The following is a 21,468-nucleotide window of genomic DNA, read 5'->3' on the forward strand; positions in this document are numbered from 1 at the left end:
TGGGGCTCGGCGATCCTCCACTTCCAGCTCTCCATCGGCCGACCCGCCTTCTTCTTTCTGCTAGGGGAGGGCAGAGGCCAGCTGCCTCCCGCTTCCCTCTTGCAGCCCCCTTTACACCAGGCTGCAGCCCCTGGCTCCCTTTAATCTGCCCGACCCCCTCTCCCCGGTGGAGGCCACGTCCCCTCTCCTAGTCGGGGAAAGGGTGGGAAGAAGGGGACTATTCATTTTTAATCCTTCTCTAAGGACAGGGAAACCCCCGTTTTTCTGCCTTCTCATCCACCAGCTCCTGGATATTCGGAGGAACGTGCTCCCCCCACCATGTTTATGCTCCCCCTGGTCTCAGCCGCCTGTCCCCTGGTGGCCCGAGCGCAGATTTTGGTGCAACGGGTCCCCCAGCTGCGTCTTGCGCCCTGGAACAGGGTGCGGGCGCTCTTGCTTGCTCTCGGGGACAGGCAGCGAGGGTCCCCTTTGCAGGCAACTGGGTGCCTCGAGGGGTAGAGAGGCAAAGCATGGTCTTTTCTTCGGCACCCCGCTTTTTCCTCTGCGCATCCTCCTGTCTCTGGAACCACACAGAACTCCTGCCACAGTCCTGAATCCCAGCTCGGATGCGGAGCCAGGACGTGTGTCCACCCTCGACCCCAGGCCTGGGTTTGTCCACCAGGCTCCTGCCTCCACCAGGGGCTGGAGGCGGTTTTGACATTTACTCCTGAACATTCCTTCTACCACTCCTCAGTGTTTGTGTTAACCATCTGCCCCTTCTAGACTCTTCTTTGCCGTGGACGTGCTGGCAGAGTGGGCTCAGGCGCACACACTGGGGTTTAGCTTTGTAGGGGTCACGCTTTAATGGGGGCAGTGGGAAGCAGCCAGAGAGCAGCCTTGCGAAATTTCTGATCCCATTTCTGGCGTTCACTTTACACTCGGGTGTACAGTCAGTGGGCCACCCGGGATTTTTCTTTTTCCTGATGTCTGAGGAAGCCTGAAATCCAAAATGGGACCGCCAGTGATGCCGCCTGCTTCGGGCTGGGACAGTTTTCATCTTCCACATTTCCTATGCCTGCGCTCGCTGCGAGGTAAACAAAGAGCCCATTCCGTCGTCCGGGAGCCAAAGGGTGTCTAAAAGGGAAAGGGCAGCGGTGCCTGGGGAAGGAGGGTTGTGGTTTGGAAGAGTGCCGCCGGAGAGGGTGCAGCGGCAGGCTTTGCAACCAAAGTTAAAATGTCAGAGCCGGAGACGTCGGCGTTGGGTTTTCCGAAAGTGCCGCGACGCCGCTGGACCTCAGGGGGCGCCCCCGAGCCACTTGTCAGGCTCCCGCCACCTCCGCCCGTCGGACTCGGCCGCCTCGGTGCGGTTGGGGCCGCGGTGGGAATGGGGCTGGGGCGCTCGGCTGGGGCCGGAGGCTGGGCAGCTGCGGATGCTCCCGGGAGCGGAGACGCGGTCTCAGCTCCGCCCTGCTGCTCTGGGTGGCTCTAAACCGCCCAGGAGCGGTGGGGACCTGAGTTCGCTTTGGGACGCCCCCCTCCAACCTGGAAAGCGTTTGTCTGGTTGGTACCGGGGATAAAGATGCTTCTGATTTGGGTTAGGGTCGTGCTTGTGACATCTTAACCAAAATCCCTTGTTATTTTGTGTTCCCTCTCAGAATCGCGCCAACTTTTTGATAACGTTTTGTTTTCAGCTCCTGTTCAGGATACAGGGTAGCTGTAATTTGGAAAGGTTTGAGAAACATCGTCCTGGCCTGAGTTTTTCACCAGAGGATGGGAAAGAGTGGCTTTTAGTCTCTCAAAAACGGTGTGACAGCTGTGGGACCTGCATCACCCTTAGTGATTCAAGTGATGTTTTCCACTTTGCGGAGCATAAGGGTTATTTATATGATGTAGCGCATAGTATCTTGTTTTCCGACATCTTAAAAAAAATACTCATATGGAAGATTTTATGAAAATGGAGAAACCTAAGGGGCCCCTGAGAATCCTCTGTCCAGCTGTAACAATTACAACTCAATTTTTGCTCTTCCATTACCCACCTCCCCGATACCCCATTATTTTAAATTGTATCCATAGTTCATTTAGGCATTTGGTATATATCTCTAATCACTGGGAATTTAAGTTCATCTTACAGTATATACATTGTTACTTGAAAGGGTTAACATTTTGTGTATTTTATATTCTTAAGCTTTCAAGAGAAACTTAAATTTCTTTTAAGTTGATTTCTCTTTCCACCCTCAGAGAGAAATCCTTCTTTATGATTCTGGTATGTTTTGTAGGGTAATTATATCTAGGAGGCTGATATTGGAAATGTTTTAGATGGATAAGCTCTGCTGTGTACCTTGGATGTGTCAGAATCGGAGGACCAGTGATTGATGTCTCGAGAGTCTCCCTCTGAACTGGCTCTTGATACTGATACATTTGCACGTACATGCTTTGGTCCTTGGTGGCCATCCTTCATGGCCTTATTAGAAACACACATAAGTAATGTAAGTCAGCAGTGTTACTCTTAAGGGATAGAGTGAGAAGTAACGCACCTCCAACTCTGTTCCCAAAGTGTCTTGTTTGACAGTGAAGGATCTTTGTCCAGTCTTGAAACTGGGTCCATTTGATGCAGTGATGGAATAAAATCTTTTGTTTCTTTCTTAACAGTGTTCATGTCACAGAGTTGATAAAGTTAGAATATTAGTACAAATAGACATGACAGAAGTAGGGAAGTTGATCTTGGTGGAGGCAGAAGGGTTATTGGGAAGGCTGGCTTAAATGAGAAAAAGAACTAACCAATTGTGAAGCTCTGGGCAACTCCCCTTAATTATGGACCCATTTTCACAGAGTAAAAGATAATGTTGTTTACATGAGGCAGTACAGGGAATACTGATGCTTTAACACAGCAAAATAAAACAAAAACCCTTTCTGATTTCATCTTTCTATTTCTGTTCTGAAGAACTCCCAAGTTTATGTAGTATAATCAGTTACATATCAGTGCACTAATTGAAATGAAGCTTCTCGCCTCTCATGAAAGAGCATTTAAGATGCCCCAGAGCTATTGCTATTAGGGATCTCCTCCTGCTTCCTTACCCTTGCTCCTCATTTTCCTAGAAACTTCTTGACCAAAAGGACAATCTGGACACGTCAGCCAGACCTGGGGTGAGGAAAGAAATTAAATGTTGCTGGTGCTTTGTTGCTTTTCCTATTTCCTTTTATGGTGAAATTAGAAAACCTGAATACATAACATTCAACATTTTAGTTACAGCATGCAGGACAATGCAGTGTCATATCTAAGCAGGGTAAGGTTGTAATAGGGGTGTGCTTTCTGAGTTACAAAACTGAAAAAAATTGGGATTAACACTTTAATCCTAGGGCATATCTCTCATAGAGTCACATTTCAAAAATCAGTTTATGGTAGAAATTCACAGCATCTGAAGTTATCACAGAAGTGCTTGTTCAACCCCCCCCTCCCCCCCCCCGGAAGTAAGCTCTTGCTAGGCTTTGGTTATAGATTGAGCATTATTAGGGGATGGGTGGTAATGACCTGACACTTCGTTTTTGATTGTCTGCAGAGAATAAAAGGCCTATGTATCCAACAATATAAAGGAAGCCAAGAAAACGTGCCTTGCCTCCACTTTCAGTTCTCCGTCTGAGCTTGATTTAGGCAAAGCTGGTAACTACTCAGGGAGGGCCTCAGGAAAGTGAGACTGTTCTTCTGAGAAGAGCCTGCCCCCAACAGGCAGTGAGAGCTGCTTGTGGAATTCTGCGGCTGTTGCAGAACCGGAATGGGGCATTGGAACCCGAATGAGGTTGCCTGGGCACATGTTAGGCCCTCAGTAAGTAATCCCAAATGATTAAATGATCTGATCCTTTGTTTGCCTGAGAAACGGAAGTGATTCTCTTGCTCGTGTAAGATCCAGGCCCAGAACTATGGCAGCGTTCTGTGCCCTCAGAAGATCAGATGCACCTGTGAAAAAAAGTTGCCTGTTACAGACTGTGCTTTGACTCTTGTATTATCCTTCTACTCCACCATCTTGAACCACTTACTTACATTCAGTTGTAACCTAAAAATCACTTGAGAAATGATGTATATTTTAAATACCCTGTTTACTTCTCACTGCTGTTTTCCTACAGTTCCTTTTTGTTTAAAATTTTCAAGACCAAGGATTTGTTTATGTCTTAAAAAGGTCTGAAGGTAATCCTAGGTGGATTTCATTTTCGAAAGTCTGTGATGACTGAAATATGTAACAGGTAAATTTGTGGTTTTTCTCCTCTGATGAGAAGGGCAGTGAGGTTTATCAATGATGGATGTGCAAGATTGCTTGAGGTAGCTAGAGGGCTCCGTGTGCAAGTCTCCTCCTGTAGGGACACCTCTAATCGGAAAGGCCATTTCCTTGGTATCATTCATAGCAAAATGTTTGGTGTTTTGACAGAAAAAAGAAATCTATGTGAGTTGGCTTGTCGGGCCTATGCAGGCTCGAAATTTCTTAGGACTACATACAGCATTTGATACGACTACTTTAAAAAACATTGTGAAAAGTGTTTTTAGGGCTGGTTAGGGGAGTGCCAGTCAGCTCACCAGGTTCTAGACGTGCCTGATTTCTCTTTTCGAAGCCCTCTTAACTGAATTGAGTAGTGTTCCTGCTGTCCTGCCCACTCCAGTATTCTTGGGCTTCCCTTGTGGCTCAGCTGGTAAAGAATCTGCCTGCATTGTGGGAGACCTGGGTTCGATCCCTGGGTGGGAAGATCCCCTGGAGAAGGGAAAGGCTACCCACTCCAGTATTCTGGCCTGGAGAATTCCATACATAGACTGTACAGTTCATGGGATTGCAAAGAGTTAGACCCAACTGAGTGACTTTCACTTTCCCTTTCATTTGCCTGCTGTGCTTGGGGAGGACAATGGGATGCAGCTTCCACATTGAAGGAGAATCACTGTGCTGTTTTATCTGCTTATGGAAAGGAGAAATCTCAGTTCAGTTGCTTAGTTGTGTCCGACTCTTTGCGAACCCATGGACTGCAGCACACAAGGCTTCCCTGTCCATCACCCAACTCCCGGATCTTGCTCAAACTCCTGTCCATCGAGTCAGTGATGCCATCCAACCATCTCATCCTCTGTCATCCCCGTCTCCTCCTGCCTTCAATTTTTCCCAGCATCAGGATCTTTTCCAATGAGTTGGCTCATCATATCAGGTGGTTAAAGTATTGGAGCTTCAGCATCAGTCCTTTCAGTGACTATTCAGGACTAATTGCCTTGAGGATGGACTGGTTGGATCTCCTTGCAGTCCAAGGGACTCTCAAGAGTCTTCTCCAACACCACGGTTCCAAAGCATCAATTGTTTGGTGCTCAGCTTTCTTTATGGTTCGATTCTCACATCCATACATGACTCCTGGAAAAACCATAGCTTTGACTAGACGAACCTTTGTTGGCAAAGTAATGTCTCTGCTTTTTAATACCCTGTCTGGGTTGGTCATAGCTTTTCTTCCAAGGAGCAAGTGCCGTTTAATTTCATGGCTGGAGTCACCATCTGCATGATTTTGGAGCCCCCCAAAATAGTCCGTCCCTGTTTCCATTGTTTCCCCATCTATTTGCCATGAAGTGATGGGACCGGATGCCATGATCTTAGCTTTTTGAATGTTGTTAATACTGTTTTTTTCCTTTCTAAACCAGGTAGCTATGGAAAGTTGTTTAAAATACATCAGAATAGCATCTCAAGCCAGTTGGTCTCTGCCATTACTGGCTGTACTGCTTTGGACAAGTTACTTAATCTCTCTTTACCTTGCTTCCCCCCACCTCCTTCTCTGCAAAATGGCATCGTGAGAGGACCCTGACTTCCAAGGTCTTCATGAAGCTTGGAATGAGCATGCTTGCCAAAGGACTTAGCTCTATGCAGGGTAAAGAGTAAGTGCTCAATAAAGTAACCATGTTTATTTTTTGTGTATTGAAGAGAGTTGAGTAGGGAGTATAGATTAAGGAAAAAACTAAACTAAAAAAAGACAACTGTATGTAAAAACAAAAACATTTAAAAAAATTTATATAAACTTCCATGATAGGTTTTTTACCTGGATTTGCTCTTGAAGGCAAGCTAGGCTGGCACGGGGATATTTCATGTATAATTAGTAAAATGGCTACGTTTTGAGGTTTAAAGAAATGAGACAGCCTCTGTGAAGTCTGAGATACTTCCTTACTCCCATCTCAAAGGAGGTCTGTTCTTTCCCTGCTTAAAGATGAGAAATGGTATCTGCAGGCTTAGAATATACCATGTGAATCTTCCAGGTCCTTGTGTGGTGTTACCCATTGTAGAAAGTGTTGCTTGGTCTTGCACCCTGGAATGCCCACCCTCCTTTTAAGGCCTCTGTGCTGTGTGGTAATTAAGGAGAATGGATCTACCTGCGACTGTCACTTCTGGATTTTAGTTGTGTGCCACTACTGGGAAGCAAGCAGTAGTCTTTGGGTGTTGCTTTTATTTTGTACTTGAGTGACACTTGAAACACATTCACGCCGTTGTCTCCATATCTTCATGGATTCAGACCTGCAGGGTATACAAGAGAGAAGCACGCACTGTGTGCAAAACTCCTGCGTTCTAATCAGGTTTTTTTAGACAAATCAGCATGATGGTTTTCTGACCAAACAACAGAATACAATTTAAACTACTCAACTTAGCTATTTCGGGGCTGCAGCAAAGTGACACAGTTGGCTGCTGAAATTTAGTAACTAAGAAAGAAGCAATGAAAGCATAGTTCATGGAATATGTAACACTTCCGTGTAAGAAAGTAGAACAACTGGTCTTATTTTTGGGTCCGTGATACCATTTTCTTAAGGAGGAGGAGGAAACAGGTTGCCGTCTGATACTGCAGTGGGTATACTTTTGAGGAATCCATACAGGTTATTAGATGAATCCAAGAGGTATTTGATTTCTGACACCATTGCAGCCACGTGAATTTCACAGTGTACTTAAGTCAGATAAACTCATTAGTGTAGAATAATTTGGATGGGAGACATAGCTGTTAGCCATGTACCAAATATAAAAGCATAATCCAGATTAATGAGGAAATGTCATTGACTTTTCAAGAGTCAAGTTAGTCACGAGTCGTCAAAAGGATTTATTTTCAAAGCCATAGTTATTTATAACATGAGTTCTGTTCTTTTTCTTCTTTTAAATATTACTTTTCCTGAAGTGTTCTGATTCAATGAATGTGGAGGTTAAGAGCTGGCCATGGCCTTGGCTGTATCGCTGGTTAGCTGGCATGTCACTATGCCACTGGGCAAATTCCTCAACATCCTGTTGAAGGGATTGGGTGGTAGTGGGGATCTGTGAGTCCCAGTTATACACACCTCTTACTCAGAAACTACACTAGGACCTCAGAGCTCCAGGTTGAAATTCTGTGTGAATTCTATGTTATGTTGCTATGTTGAGAAAATAGCCTCATTTATTTAATCTCCAAAGTGGGGACACTGGTTATAACAGCCCACACTCACCAGGCACTTGCCATGATCTTGCTGCTGTGTGTGTTTTTTATATTCCTTTAATCCCCTCTAGAAGAAACCACGATATCCTCACTTGAGTATGAGAAAACTGAAACCAAAGGGAAGTTGTCGCTTGTTCAGGGTCACCTTTGTTCTTGGAGTAGCTAAAATATGTCTCTTTAATTGTCTCTCAGAACTATTTTGAATCAGAATGGTTTCTGTTCATTGGAAGATGTTTTTCCTAATTCCACAGGAAGGCAGATTAAAAGACCCAGTGTTTCGTATTTCATGCTACTGCTTTTCCCATAGAAGCCAAGTACCATAAACACTGGGTGAAATAAAGGTGTCTTCTTGTATTTGCTACAATTAAATAAGGAAGTAATGCAATTAGTATAGGATTTTATTTGGTTACATTGAAGAGATGACCTTTCTGCAAATTACTTTAGCTTCTGAATAAGCTGATAATAACTGTGGATAGAGTGAGTTTGTTGGTGGTTTTTCTGACTCCTCTTCAAAAAACTTTTGTTTGGGGCGTTAAAGATGGTTATGTTATAATAATGGGGTATTTTATCATCCCATCTATCATTTAAATGTGGGCTGCAGGTTCGAGTTATGACTTCAGGAAAATGTCTAAGGGAAGTTGTACTTGGCTGGAGAAAGTTTGGATTCTGGATTTTTCCTCTGGAGTTTAGAACTCTCCATGGAAGCCCACCAAGCCAGCTGTAGAATCTGGGCAAGACCCTAGGTTTCTTTGGGGCTGTCTTCCTCACCCTTAATGAAATGGCTTCTAACATTCTTCTGGAATTTTAGGGACTGTTGATTCCACACTGGATGGTTTCAGAGGCTGTGACTTCTGTGCTACACTCGAGCCCAGTGCCCAGTCCATATTATAATGTGATTTGTCAGGGGTCCTTCTGGTTAGTTTTACTCTGACAGTTGGCTTTTTAAGGCACCAAGAGCCCTTTCATTATTTCTCAAACCCTGCTGCAGAATATCCTGAGGGAATTAGCAAATGGGATAGTGAGGGGATCTTGGTTAATGAAATGCCTGTAAGCTGTTTTGTTTCTTTTTTAAACAGGAAACCTCATTTCTCCTGGAATCCTTGTTTAAAAAAAAAAAAAAAGATTGGAAGTTTGCTCATGCCGATGAAGTTATTCTTGACTTTTAAAACGTACCGAATGTGATTTAGGATTGGGAGAGTGGTGGCAGGGTTCTTTATCTAAAATGAAACACCCAACCTAGTTTCAGAGCATGCTCTGGAAAAGAGAAATGCAGAAGGGACAGTCATTTGGGTTATCTGGAGCTCTGCAGGGGGCATCTGGCATTTTTGGCTGTACTGTGTTGAAAAAAAGGTTGAATTAAAAATTGGAGCATTTCTCATTCATGTCATCAACAAGTGTGTCCTGAATCCCTGCAGTACACCAGACACTGGGGAGATGGCGGTGACCAAAACAGATGGAGAGCCCTGCCTTCATGGGGGCTTCTCGTAAAAATCTAGGTAACTCCTGGAAAATTGGCAGGTACAGCAGCCTAGGGCACGTGTCTTCCTTCGAGACAATAGTAAGCTGGAATTAAATAGTGGCTGCCCCTTGAGAGAGGGGCACTCACCTGGCCTGTAGCGGTTATTTACAATACCCAGCTGATCCCTGGAGGTGTTTGCCACCAGCATGCCTGATTTCTCGATTTCTACCCGAGGGACACTTTTTTAAAAAAAAATCTTTTTGCTGTTGCTTATTTGGGGTTTTACATTGCCCAGATTGGCTGGGTGCATATGTGTATGTGTGCGCATGTGCTAGCGCGACGGAGCCCATCACTGGCTGAAGCCGTGGCGTCATTCCTGTCTGCCTGAAGTTCAGCCGTCCCAGGTCTGTCCTTTTTTGGCTCTGAGGTAGGCTGCTGCTTGGATGCTTCATCGTAATGTGGCAGATTTCCTGCTGATCTAAATTGCAGTTGGCTTGTTCAATTTTAAAAAGTTACATTTCTTTTTTTTTACAAAAGTTTCACTTTGAAGAACTAGGGCCCTTGGTCACTCTGTTGTTACCAAACTACCCAAGATGGGGCTGATACGGGAAGGCCAGTGACCACTACAGTGGAATGTGAGTGAAGTAATATTGGCGATGTCCCCTTCCCAAGGAGCTTAATTTTTTCACATAAAATCTGACCAGTAATTTTTTCACCCGTGACACCTATGTATGGATTTCTGATACGTGACAGAAATTTCAGGAATCTTAATTTTTCCAACAGCAACATAGGCAGACCTGGACTTTGGATGGAGTAGTGTGTGTGGCTTTTGATGTGAGCAGTTGGAAGGTTGAGGAGGTGATTTCTTCACCCTAATTCCAGCTCCTTTTGTCATTATAATATGCCATCTATGTGAATTGTTCTCACATAGATGTTAGAGTCTACTGTTTGCCCTCTGAGGGCAGGACCGCCATCCTCCCTCTGCCTACTGAATCCTCAGTGTCTAGGTGGTGGCAGTCATATTTGACCGCTGATAAAAACTGAAAGTGTTAGTCACTCAGTCGTGTTCAACTCTTTGTGACCCCATGGACTGTATGGTCGTCTGACCATGGAATTTTCAAGGCAAGACTCCAGGAGTGGGTAGCACTCCAGGGCATCTTCCCAACCCAGGGCTTGAACCTGGGTCTCCCATGTTGCGGGTGGATATCTTTACTTTTTGAGCCATCAGGGAAACTGAGCAAAATTACAAAGATGAGAAAAATTGCAAAATTAGAAAAATTACAGGACATTGTACAAGACAGTGACACCCTTGTATGTGTTTTCTAGAAATGTCACGTATCCTCTTAAGTTACTCGAAGTCAACATCTTTGTTAAGAGAATTCGGAATGTATGTATGTTATCATGGTGTTTGAAGTCCATCTTTGAAAACAAGGTAAATGTGTGCTTTCTGTTACTCATCATCAAGGTATTTATTGCTGAAAATGACATATTCTAATTAAAGGTCAAGTGTCTTACGTGGCAGCAGGACTAGGTTTTGATGGTCACAAATCTTTTTTTTCCTCTTGTGGAATAATTTAGGCTAAGTTCTGTGACTCTGGTGTTCATTTGCACCAGAAATGCCCTTGGCTGTAGGGTTGACCCGGAAGAATTAGGCAGTCGCATTTCTGCTTTGGATGTCCTGGTGACAGTGACACTAGATATGTGGAGGACAGCAGAGCTTCCTAGAGCTGAGTGTACATCCGTTGCTTGGTAATGGCTTTGGGCAGATTGGTCAGAGAAGGACCAAAAATGACCACCTGGGCTTGCTTGACAGGTACTGGTTGACTATCCTGTCAGTTACCCTTGATTAATCAGATGTTGACTGTGCGTCATGTCATTCCCAATGTGCTTAGGCACAAGTTAAGTTTTCTAGAACACAATGCTAGTCGATGCCTGCCTTCTTTCATTCCTCTCCCAACTAGTTGTTTTCTCTTCTAAAACTAGTCATTTTCTCAGCTTACATGTGTGCGAGGGCCATATGTGGAGGGTGCGGAAAATCACTTGACAGTTTTAGGCATCAGCCCCTCATTTTCTCAATTGGTCAATTTGCGCGGAAGCTGCTGAAATTGTTTTATGTGATAGAGAGGGTGGCTAACTCTGGCATAAGAGTTCTTCCTGAACACTTTGTAGGATGTGCTCTTTTAAAAGAAAAACACCTCAGTTACTGCAGTGAATTAACCGACTTGAGGGAGCTGCTGGTTCCTAAGGTTTCTGCCTTCACTTGAGATGCTGAGCGGAGGGAAAATTGATTTTTGGAGAATCTGGGGGAACTGTGAGCACTCTGGCCAGATAAACAAAGCAGTTTGTGGAAATAACTCTCAGATGCCTGGGGACCTTTAATAGGATTTTGAGGAAATGAGACTTGGGATGGGTGGATTCAGATGAAAGAAGCCAGTGGCAAATGCATGTTCTTAGAATTGCACAGATCTGTCAGTCAGGTTAACTGGCTCAAGTTAGTGAATCTTAGTTTTGGCCTGTACTAGAAAATCCCATGGGTGGAGGAGCCTGGTAGGCTGCAATCCATGGGGTCGCTAAGAGTCGGACACGACTGAGTGACTTCACTTTCACTTTTCACTTTCATGCTTTGGAGAAGGAAATGGCAACCCACTCCAGTGTTCTTGCCTGGAGAATCGCAGGGACAGGGGAGCCTGGTGGGCTTCCCTCTATGGGGTCGCACAGAGTCAGACACGACTGAAGCGACTTAGCAGCAGCAGCAGCTTGGCCCTGAATCTACTTGATTGGTTTTCTCATCTGTAGAATGGGGAAAATGAGAGTTTCAATCTCTGAGAGTCCTTGAGAAGATAGAATGAAATTCTGTATGCAAAGCACCAGGAAAGCATTAAACACTTAGGACAGTATAAGTGGTACCTTCTTTTAGTAGCTGCTGGTTAAGATTTGTGAAAGAAGCATTTGCATACTATACTGTCAGGTAACCCCACGCAACCCTGAGAAAAGATAGGAGGGCTGGAGCTTGGGGAGAACAGAGATCCCCAGCTAATGAAGTAGCGCAGCAGAATTGAACTTGGCTTTCTGGATGACATCGTATTCCTTCTCTGCTAGCAGAGTGGGCAGTGGATGAATTAAGGTACACGTGGCCACTCAGGAGCATTGTCTGTTGACAGTCTCTGTCAGCTAGCATCTCTGTTAGCGTGAGGCTGTTCACCTCCGTGGGCAGGATGTACATGCCTTGTGTATCTCTGTTAGTATGAGGCTATTCACGTCCCCAGTGTGCATACAGATGGAAACATTCAGTGGTAGTCTGTACTGTACCATGTGTGTTTTTCTCTTTCCTGTCCCTGTGTTATTTTGTAGTTTTTTCCTACACAGGGATTGCAAATTGACATGTGAGGCCCTTCATCTCTACCTGTAGCCAAGGCAGATATTGCTCATTGATCACAGAACTCTTTCCTGCCAAGGCCTGAACTGGCTCTTAGAGTCCTTTTCAAGGATTGAACTGGGAGAGGACTTTAGTGCCATCCCTGTGCTGTACCGAGACATGTTAGCCAACCTGTGAAAGTAGCATGAGAGGCAGATCTAGGGAGCTTTTACATCCTTGCAAATATGTTTGCTGCTCTATAAGCAATTTTAAAGCGATATGGCTATTTTGAAATTGACCCAAACGAGCAGGTATTGATAGCAAGTACCTTGTGCAAAGGTTTCCTGATCCATGAAATTGATTTGGCTTGTATTTGACTCACATTCATTTATTCAGGGGGAAGGAAGTCCAATCTCTCGGCAGTGGTTACATCATATTCTAATGGGTAAGCCTTACTGATGGAGATTTGGGAATCTAAAATTAGTTGCTTATTTTTCCTTTCTTCAAAGCCCGGAGGTTTTGCATCATATTATGGCTTTTGTAGGACTGTTTATATTCCAAAGCAACACCTTTCTGGATTCTTGGCTATTTAAGTAAGTGTTAAGTATGGGCTTGGTGACAGCAGTTTTTAAAACTGTGACTGAATAAATGGATCCTTTCCCTCTGGTGTTTATACCTGGTAAAGTATCTTGTGTTTTCTGTGAATACATTCATTGTTTCCTTTAGGGTAGCTTGTTTCTCAAAATTTGAGTGGTCCTCTGATCAGTATTGTTTATGATAAGGAAATTGGAGAGTTAGGATAAAAGGCAAAAGGAATTCTTTTGTGAAGCTGACATCAGATAAGTTTGTGGTGTTCTTAATGCACCAAGTATTAATACTTGGATGACACCAGGTGAGCCCACATTTGTTTCCTGGGTGTGGATTTTCCCCCCAGAGATCTCTTCCAATGTTACTGTTTAATTGCACAGTCATGTCCAAGTCTTTTGCCACCCCCTTGGACTGTAGCCCTCCAGGCTTATCTGTCCATGGGATTACCATTTCCTTCTCCAGGAGATCTTCCAGACGCAGGGATCATACCCGTGTCTCCTGCATTGGCAGATGGATTGTTTACCATTAAACCAATTGGGAAGCCTTCTACTGTTGTATAGTTCAGTCAGGTCTTGTCCGACTCTTTGTGAGCCCATGGACTGCAGCACGCCAGGCCTCCCTGTCCATCACTAACTCCTGGAGCTCACTCAAACTCATATCCTTTGAGTAGGTGATGCCATCCAACCATCTCATCCTCTGTCGTTCTCTTCTCCTCCTGCCTTCAATCCTTCCCAGCATCAGGGTCTTTTCCAATGAGTCAGTTCTTTGCAGCAGGTGGCCAAAGTACTGGAGATTCAGCTTCAGCATTAGTCTTTCCAATGACCATTCAGGACTGATTTCCTTAAGGATGGACTGGTTGGATCTCCTTGCAATCCAAGGGACTCTTAAGAGTCCTCTCCAATACCACAATTCAAAAGCATCAATTCTGGGGTGCTCAACTTTCTTTATAGTCCAACTCTCACATCCATACATGACTGCTAGAAAAACAATAGCTTTGACTAGACAGAACTTTGTTAGCAAAGTAAAGTGTCTGCTTTTTAATATGCTGTCTAGGTTGGTCATAGCTTTTCTTCCAAGGAGCAAGCATCTTTTAATTTCATGGCTTCAGTCACCATCTGCCGTGATTTTGGAGCCCAGGAAAATAAAGTCTGTCACTGTATCCATTGTTTCCCCATCTGTTTGCCATGAAGTAATGGGACCGGATGCCATGATCTTAGCTTTCTGAATGTTGAGTTTTAAGCCAACTTTTTCACTTTGCTCTTTCACTTTCATCAGAGGCTCTTTAGTTCTTTGCTTTCTGCCATAAGGGTGGTGTCATCTGCATATCCGAGGTTATTGACATATCTCTTGGCAATCTTGATTCCAGCTTGCGCTTCATCCAGCCCGGCATTTCTCATGATGTACTCTGCATATAAGTTAAATAAGCACGGTGACAATATACAGCCTTGACATACTCCTTTCCCGATTTAGAACCAGTCTGTTCTGTGTCCAATTCTAACTGTTGCTTCTTGACCTGCATACAGATTTCTCAGGAGGCAGGTCAGGTGGTCTGGTATTCCCATCTCTTGAAGAGTTTTCCACAATTTGTTTTGATCCACACAATCAAAAGCTTTGGTGTAGTCAATAAAGCAAAAGTAGATGTTTTTCTGGAACTCTCTTGCTTTTTCAGTGATCCAGTGGATGTTGGCAATTTGATCTCTGGTTTCTCTTCCTTTTCTAAATCCAGCTTGAACATCTGGAAGTTCATGGTTCACATACTGTTGAAGCCTGACTTGGAGGATTTTGAGCATTACTTTGCTAGCGTGTGAGATGAGTGCAATTGTGCGTTTTAACAGTGTGTACTGTTGAGCTTTCGCTAATTTACTGTGAAATGTCTGTGAAGCTGTGCTGTCCAGTATGGGGACTCCCCCGTAGCCACATGTGGCCATTGAGCACTTGAAATGTGACTTGTCTGAATTGAGATGTGCTTTAAATGTGAAATACACCTTGCATTTCAAAGATACATGAAACGAGTAGGTGTGTGCTTAGTTGCTCATTCTTTGTAGGTCTGGAAGATCCCCTGGAGAAGGGAACAACAGCCCACTCCGATATTCTTCCTGGAGAATCCCCATGGAAGGAAGAGCCTGGCAAGCTGTAGTTTATGTGACCCCATGGACTGTAGCCTGCCAGGCTTGTCTGTCCACAAGATTCTCCAGGCAAGAATATTGGAGTGGGTTGTGTTTCCCTTTTCCAGAGGATTTTCCCGACCTAGGAATTGAACCTGAGTCTCCAGCATTGCAGGTGGATTTTTTTACCATCTGAACCACCAGGGAATCCCTGAAACAAGTATGTAAAATATTAAAATTTTACATTGTCTTTTGAATGTTTTAGATATATAGGGTTAAATGTGCAACATTAAGATGAATATCACTGCCTTCTTATTGTTTCACATGACTATCATAAAATTTAAAATAATGTATGTGGCTCCCATTCGTGGTTTGTGCTGTGTCTTGATTGGATAGTGCTGGTCTAGGGCGCTCCTTCAGACTTTTCCTGAGCTTTCACAAGAGCATTTCATAGCTGTAGTCCCTGTGTGACAGCAATCACATCTTAAACTCCTGCCCCTTGAAGCCACAGGACCAAGAGAGACCCTTGTCACTGATGGAGCGTTTCCTCCTGAAAAGTACTGTCACTAGGAAGCACTGGAGTCTGGGTAGTATCAGGATAGAGGGCTGGGGCTTTGTTTGCCTGACTGTGAAAGGGGGTAATAGTCCCTGCTCCGTGAGGTTGTTGAAGGAGTAATTGAGGTAAGTCAGGGAGTGCATTTGGCACAGGCCTGGCAAACACGAAGCACTTGAAAATAATCGCCTTTATTGTTTTAGCTCCTGAGTGGGCATTTAGCAGAGCTCCAGACTTCTGTGTCTCCCCTTTCTGGTTTCTAGCTGGTGATGCCATGAGGGACCTGTGGAGGGTTACAAACAGGCCGGAATGCTTTTAAGATGCCAGCCTCTGCTGCGGAGGAAATCTAGAACTGTATAGAGTTGAGAATTCTGATTGCATGCTTGCTCAGCAGAAGGGACCTTAGAGATCTCTGGAGATTGCAGGGGTCCACAGAAGTCTGCAGAAACTCCCTGATAAGATTGCTAATGGGTCACAATGCCCATTCTTTCCTGCTGGTGGGAGAAGCCATAGAATCCTTCCTCACACAGCCTCCCAGGCGTTTGCATTTACTCTCCTGGGTGTTTGGATTTACTGTGGCCCAAGTTCCCATTTTTAGCCAATCTCATACCAGATGCAAACACTGAACTGCATATTACCAGGGAGTGGTCCAAGCTTTAACACAGCTGTGGAATTGTTGAGGTGGATTGGGTGGTCGTCTTTGCATTAGTACAGTGAAGAGACGTCCTAAGTGTCTCTAGAAGATGTTTGATTCCTTCTTCCAACAGACTGTTAAAATGAGAGGCTCATATACAGATATGAGATTTGGACCATAAAATTGAGCTGAGCACCAAAGAATTGACGCTTTCGAGCTGTGGTGCTCCTGGAGAAGACTCCTGAGAGTCCCTTGGACTGCACGGAGATCAAACAAGTCAATCCTAAAGGAAAACAACCCTTAATATTCATTGGAAGGACTGATGGCCAAAGGTGAAGCTCCAATATTTTGGCCACCTGATGCCAAGGGCCGACTCATTGGAAAAGACCCTGATGCTGGGAAAGACTGAGGGCAGGAGGAGAAGGGGATGACAAAGGATGAGATGGTTGGATAGCATAATTGACTCAATGGACATGAGTTTTTGCAAACTTTGGGAGATAGTGAAGGACAGAAGCCTGGCGTGCTGCAGTCCATGGGGTCATAAAGAGTAGGACACGACTGAGCTACTGAAGAACAACAAATTTGCCAACCTGCTGCTTAATTTGGATGTGGAAAATAGGGTGAATGCAAGAAACGAACATACTTGTATCAGAAAGCTCAAGTCTGCCTACAAGAGTTTCTAGCCAGGGTCCTGCATGTCCCTGCACGTCTCCAGGCCAAGATTTGGGCAGGAGATGCTGCTGCTGGGGAGTAGAGCAAGCAGTGAGCTGGCTGGGAAAATCCATCGCCGTTTAGTTGTTCCTTCGGGTTGTGGATGGGGCCACTTCCTTCCCAGGGGACGATGGGCAGGGTGGACACATACCCTTTGGTGCAGCTGATAAGAACCTGGGCTTCAGTTGTAAGTTCGTTTACGAGGGATAACCAAGGATGTTGAAGTCTTCAAGCTAGGCTGTTGAAGGGATGTCAGTGGCTCCTCAGTCCCAACCCCCGCCCCCTGCCCTGAGCTTACCTTGGAAACCCAGGGGAGAGATGATGAGAGCAGCTGTGTGTACCCCCAGGGGAAGCAGAAGACAAGGAGCTCCCTACGGACCTTTTCACTGTCTTCAGCAGATCCAGATTTCAGGGTGACACTTAAAGGCAAATAGCCCTCCAGACCTTTCTGTCCACAGAGAGCTGTAGTGTTTCTTTCGCTTGCTGAATTAAGGCAGGTCTGTCCCTTTTCAGGGATGGTGTGATCGCCCGTGTGTGCTGCTGCTGACAGCTGCCCACTTCCTTGTTCTTTTTCTGGGGCTGGGAGTTTTATTCCTGGGTAGTATTTCCTGCTTCAAGCCCTGATTTTTTTGCTCTCTTTCTTTATTTTTTGGCTGTGCTGCGTCTTCGTTGCTGTGCGGGCTTTTCTCTAGTTGGGGAGAGTGGGAGCCACTCTTTGTTGTAGTGCTTGGGCTTCTCCTTGTGGTGGCTTCTTTTGTTGCAGAGCATGGGGTCTAGGGTGTATGGTCTTCAGTAGTTGTGGCTCCCAGCTCTAGAGCACAGGCTTAATAGTTGTGGTGCATGGGCCTAGTTGGCTCTGCAGCATGTGGGATCTTCCTGGATCAGGGGTTGAACCCATGTCTCTTGCATTGGCAGGTGGATTCTTTACCACTGATCTCCCAGGGAAGCCTCAAGCCCTGATTTCTAGCATGAACTCCCTTGTGCCCCGCCAGTTTTCCAGGGAAGAGGGAGGGTATCTTGAAATTCTGCTGTTACTCCTGCAGATGTGTTTGCAGTGTTGTTGTGTTGCTAAATAATGTCCGACTTTGCAGCCCCGTGGGCTGGAGCACACCAGGCTTCCCTGTCGTTCACCATCTCCCAGAGCTTGCTCAGACTCATGTCCATTGAGTCAGATGCTGAGTATGGTACGGCCATTTATTGAGCAGCTACTACCAGCATGGTGAGCATCATGCTAGGGGCTGGGCCCATCTAATTTGAAATTCATCCTTGTGCTTCCCAGTTGAACACGTGGAAGTTTTGCTTAATTAAGAATCTTACCCAGCATCAGATACCTTTGAAAGTGGTGGAACCAGACTTCTGCCTCCTAAGCTAATGATGTTTTTCCTAACAACCTGTTGTTGATACTCAGATGGTAAAGAATCTGCCTGCAGTGTAGGAGACCCAGGTTCGATCTGTGGGTCAGGAAGATCCCTTGGAGAAGGGAAGGGCAACCCACTCCAGTATTCTTGCCTGGAGAATTCCATGGACAGAGAAGCCTGGTGGGCTACAGTCCATGGAGTTGTAGAGTCGGATATGATTGAGGGACTAACATTTTGATTTTCACTGGTATTGATGCTTATTCATACATAGTTGACTACCTCCACACATACGAGTTGCACTTACTGGGCTGAACTACGTGTCGTTTCAGACTGATACGTGAGTTCTGAAAAGGGGAAAGGCCAGGTGAGTGAGGACTGAAGGTCAAGCTGCACAGATGTCTTCATTCTTTCATTTTTGGCCGCTGTCCGGGATCCACTCTGTGTGTATTCTGACGGAAGGTGGATGAAATGCTCGATTGCATTTTAAACTCAATAAATGATAATGTGTGTCGATAGAAGTAAGGGAAAAAAAGCCTTACTGGGTAAATGTATTTTATTCCTGTGGCTGAGAATAAAAAAGTAAAAGGACTTAAAGACTATTATTTTCTTTTGGCCGCAGAAACCTTTCAGGAGTTCTTGGTAAGTTACCTTGGGTAACAGGACATAATTATACTTTTCCTCCGCAGAGGGCATGCAAGTTAGTGTGTGATTTGTACTTAGTTTCTGGAGGTTTCTGAGTAGTTAGGAAAATATTGTCTTTGATGGAGGTAAAGTATTTGTGCTTCCTTCATTGCTACTCCAGAGCCTGGCAAACATGTTCTCGTCCTCTGATTGCTCCTGGGCTTCAGACTTCTGCTCAAATGTTTTTGTCCATGATGTTTGGGGCACCATCTGTAGTCAAGGGATGGTGCTCTTCTAAATGATGTTTAGTTGGGGATGAAGTCTTAACTTTTGCTTTTAGTTTAGTTGGGGATGAAGTCTTAACTTTTGCTTCTTGGTGGTGGGTCCTTTCAAAGTCTGAATAGGTGGACTCTGTGAATAATGAACTCGCCTCACTGAGTTCTCTGCCAGTTCTGTCCTAAAGGAGCTGTTGTAAATCTAGACTCATCAATTCCCTGAGAGAAAGTTGCCAAGGTTTGTTTTTTTCCTGCTTTCTTTCTTGCCACACCTGTTAATTAGTTCCAGACACTAGCTAATCAGCCGGCAAGCGTGAAAGCTCAGGAGTGAGAAGGAAGGTCAGATCAGCTTTGTCTCCTTACCACCAAAGCCCTTGTTTTAATAGAAAGGTTTTTCAGTCTCCTTTTTCCTCTGCTCCTGCCTCGGTGTTTGAGTCATTTCTGAGTGCAGGGCTACAGACAGCTGTGGGGCTTTTTCCGCTGTGATGTAAGGTTTGTGCTTAGCAGTTTGGGAGCGTGTGGCCTCAAGAATGTGAGCGGGGGAGAGCAGTGGCAAAGAATGCGAAGGGTAAACGAGAGCACCCAGAATTGTGTCTTTTATCTTGGTGGTTGCTGTGTCCCTAGCTTTTTAACTTGCACTGCTGAATATATAGGAGAAGGAAATGGCAACCCACTCCAGTGTTCTTGCCTGGAGAATCCCAGGGACGGGGGAGCCTGGTGGGCTTCCGTCTATGGGGTCGCACAGAATCTGACACGACTGAAGCGACTTAGCAGCAGCAGCTGAATATATAAAATATTCAGGTATATTACAGTATATGTATGTATATGTATGTGCTCAGTCATGTCCGACTCTGCGATCCCATGGACTACAGCCCACCAGGCTTCACTGTCTGTGAAATTCTGTAGGCAAAAATACTTTAGTAGGTTGCCATTTCCTCCTCCAAGGGATCTTCCTGACCCAGGGATGAAACCTGCATTTCCTGCATCTCCTGCATTGTAGGCAGATGCTTTCACGTTGCGTCACCAGGGAAGCCCATATTATAGTCTATCAGTGTTAAGAATCACAAGGATATCAGTAGATTTGGGCAGAGTGATACATTTTTTTTCAATACATTATCTCACACCACATTAGAATGACTCTGAGATGGATACTCCTTGTCTTGGAGGGCAGAGAGACAATAAGAGATGGCCACGAAGGCAGAATGCAGCTAGGAAGTAGCGTAATTTGAACCCAGCAAGCCTTTTCCTTTGTTTGACAAGAATGGGATCAGTGTCGAATTAAACCATGTACTCTTGTGTCACTGAGATACTGGGAAACAGAGGATGACCAGGCTCACTCTTGGGTGAAATCAGTGACTTCTGGACTTTACTGTGAGTCCATAGGTAAAAAAATGAAGGCCTGAGCTGTTCAGTGGGGCAGTATGTTCTTTAACTTCAAAAGTGGGGCATCCTCTTGCACGGTATTGTAAAGCAAGTTATCGGTTCAAGTCAAATGTAAATGGAAACTTCACATGTATAGATTTGCTTGGTGTTACGGGGGTTCTAAAAATGTGTGCAAATTGGGAAAATAAAATGAAAACCACTAAATCCATATAGTAGGGCTCCGGAATACTGATTCAGTCCCTTAGTGTTCAGGAGAAATAGAGTAGCGAGAATGATACCTTCCTGGGAGTAGGTACTTGAAAGCCTGGATACTATTTTATATATATACCCAGGGAACTGGTGAGCAGAGTCAGGAATGAGCTGGTGAAGGGGGTTGACTAGTGGGCAAAGTAATGCAGTTCTGGCACGCGGACTGGGTCAACCTTGTATCTTAGCTACTTCCTTATGGCATTAAAGTAACTGTCATCTTCAATGTGGACACTTGTTGCGATTTGAGAGGCTCTCAATGTTGGATGCATTGACTGGACTTTGAATGCCAGGCTTAGGCATTTGGGCTTGAATTTGGTGGCACTAGTGGTAAATAATCCACATGCTAATGCGTGAGACCCAAGAGATGTGGGTTTGTTCCTTGAGTTGGGAAGATCTCCTGGATTAGGAAGTGGCAGTCTGCTCCAGTTTCTTGCTGGGAAGAGTCCATGGACAGAGGAGCCTGGTGGGCTATGGTCCTTGGGGCCACAAAGAGTTGGACACGACTGAGCGACTGAACAAACCCCCACTGTTGTTGGGAGACCGTAAGTTAGCGCATGGAACAGCTGGATGACTTTCTCATGGTGGTCCCGTGTACTGAGACTGCAGTGTCATCTTGCTTGGTCATGGACTGTCTTTGTGTCCTTAAGCCCCTATTTCTTCATCTACAAGGTAGAATAATGATTGCTGTCTCATGGACCTGATGTGAAAATTAAATGAGAATATAAGGCTCTGATGCTAGCAAGCAC

General features: G+C 45.0%; 1 protein-coding gene across 3 annotated transcripts in view; it reads left to right on the forward strand.

The window, feature by feature from the left end:
• PTPRG (protein tyrosine phosphatase receptor type G) overlaps positions 1 to 21,468 on the forward strand; it is a 771,055-nt gene that overhangs the window by 1,769 nt on the left and 747,818 nt on the right. The gene's annotated exons all lie outside the window — the stretch shown is intronic.

This window comes from Moschus berezovskii, chromosome 24 (assembly GCF_049115385.1).
Source record: "Moschus berezovskii isolate FMDL1 chromosome 24, NW_MosBer_1.0, whole genome shotgun sequence".
Taxonomy (NCBI): Eukaryota; Metazoa; Chordata; class Mammalia; order Artiodactyla; family Moschidae; genus Moschus; species Moschus berezovskii.